Source organism: Electrona antarctica (assembly GCF_951216825.1).
Source record: "Electrona antarctica genome assembly, chromosome: 7".
In the NCBI taxonomy this organism is placed as follows: domain Eukaryota; kingdom Metazoa; phylum Chordata; class Actinopteri; order Myctophiformes; family Myctophidae; genus Electrona; species Electrona antarctica.
Window position 1 is genome coordinate 17473271 of NC_136812.1, and position 2538 is coordinate 17475808.

Sequence of the window (2538 nt, forward strand, 5' to 3'; positions counted from 1 at the left end):
CATACTATAGTTCATGATTCTCAACGATAAAAAAAAAAAAAATCACACCCGTTTGAACTGAGTGGTGCAAATCCCCCCCCCTCTCTCCCCCTCTCTCCCCCCCCTCTCTCTCTCTCTCTCTCTCATTAGCAGGCAACAGTGCAATACTATCTCTCTGTCTCTGTTTCTGGCACAACAGCGCCCCTACTGGTACTCATGAGTCACACATGAGTCACACACAAACATAGGTTAACACGAGTCAGAGTCACAGACATTGCTGTTCCTTGGAGTGGTTGCACCACTCAAAAAAAGATGAAAATCATGAAAAAACGACATACTATAGCAGGGGTGGGTAATTATTTTTCCCAAGAGGCCAAATGAGAAACAGAAAATATTGTGGAGGGCCGGGCCAAAAGGCTGAACTGAATTCTGCATAATATTAATTATATATATATATACTGTATATATATATATATATATATATTTACTTATTGTTTTTGTCTGTTTTTTTTCTTCTCCTCCTTCTCCTTCCGCCAAAAATAGCAGTTCTGGCTGAACCGTGCAGTCGGTTTTCGCGAAACTCGGAAATATGGTAGAGGGCCGGCAGCAACTACACTGAGGTGCAGTTGCTGCCAGTTGCTGCCGGCCCTTTAATTGGGCTCAGCATCACGTTCACATGATTCACTTCATCCAATCACACACTCATTCCATCTTCATACCGGCTATTTAAACTGGAAGTTTGCACTGCTCAAACTGCTTGCTTTGTGCTGCACACTGATACTGCTGCGCTGCTGTCTACCTAATTTTTTGCTGCTCACCCTCCTCCCCCCAGCTACCACCTGTCGTTTTGGATCTGCTGTTTAGGTACGGGGGATTCAGAGTCCCTATGGTTGGGACTGATGCGCTTGATACCTAAAAAGCAGATCCAATTCATCGCCAAACCATAATAAATATATTGCTCATTTTATATTCAATAAATATATATTCCATCCATTCTTGAGTTGTCGTGACTGAAATGCTTATACCTGATTTTCTGACTGGATCTTTGAGCGATTTGCGTGAAATGTTGTACACACAATCTATGGACCATTATCTGAAATCCCAGTTGAAGAAAAAGTTCCAGCATGTGTCTCCACAGTAAGCTGAATTATAAAAAGTGTGAATGGAGTTTCTAGGTGAAAGTGCTTTTTTTACTTACACCTAGAAACCCTTCTAGGTGTAAGTATGTAGGACAAGTAAGACGCGCAAACGCGGGAAGCGAACGCAGCTCGTAAATTGCAATAACAATTAGAATAAATTACGTACTTTTTAAGGTTTTTTTTAAGTTAAGTTTTTTTTAAATTAAATGTTTTTTCAAGTTTTTTTTAGTGTGTGTATGTGTGCGTGCGTGCGTGTTTCTTTTTTTTAAAGTTTTTTGTTTAAGTTTTTTTTTTAAGTTTTTTTTTAAGTTAAGTTTTTTGTGTGTGTGCGTTTTTCCTTTTTAAGTTTTTTTAAGTTTTTTTTTAAGTGAAGTTTTTTTTTAAGTTAAGTTTTTTGTGTGCGTTTTTCCTTTTTACGTTTTTTTTTAAGTTAAGTTTTTTTTTAAGTTAAGTTTGTGTGTGCGTTTTTCCTTTTTAAGTTTTTTTTTTAAGTTAAGTTTTTTTTTAAGTTAAGTTTTTTTTTAAGTTAAGTTTTTTGTGTGTGTGCGTTTTTCCTTTTTAAGTTTTTTTTTTAAGTTAAGTTTTTTTTTAAGTTAAGTTTTTTGTGTGTGTGTGTGTGCGTGCGTGCGTGCGTGCGTGTGTGTGTGTGTGTGTGCGTGCGTGCATGTGTGTGTGTGTGTTTTTGTGTGTGATACAGCTGCGCCCTCTGGTGGTGGGCGGGTGGTGTTACAGCGTGACACACACACAGACACACACACACACACACAGACACACAGACGTGATCTGCTGGGTCTCATAGTAAATGCTCACTGCGTTCGCAACTAGTAGCATGCCAAAGTTTGTGCTATTGCCATTGGGAATGCATTGGGCGTTTAAGTTAAATAACTCAGAAACTACAAAACATTTCAAAGTAAAAAGCTCCAGCATGTGTCTCCACAGTAAGCTGAATTATAAAAAGTGTGAATGGAGTTTCTAGGTGAAAGTGCTTTTTTGACGTGCCAATATCTGCCATTGAGCCCCATTGTAAATTTCTCAAATTTGAAAGCACTATATTTCTAAAACTATGAAACATTTCAAAGATTCCTTTTCAGACAAACATGTCCACCGTAAGATGAACCTAAATAGGTTATAGGCCCATATCCCATAGCCTGGCTAATAAGCCAGACTCAAATCATCGGTCTGGCTTATTAGCCAGGCTACATATCCCATTGCCTTGGATGGCATTGTGACGAAAAAGCGTGACGTAAAAGCGTGACGAAAAAGCGTGACAAAAAAGTGTGACGAAATGGAGTTTCTAGGTGAAAGTGCTTTTTTGACGTGCCAATATCTGCCATTGAGCCCCATTGTAAATTTCTCAAATTTGAAAGCACTATATTTCTAAAACTATGAAACATTTCAAAGATTCCTTTTCAGACAAACA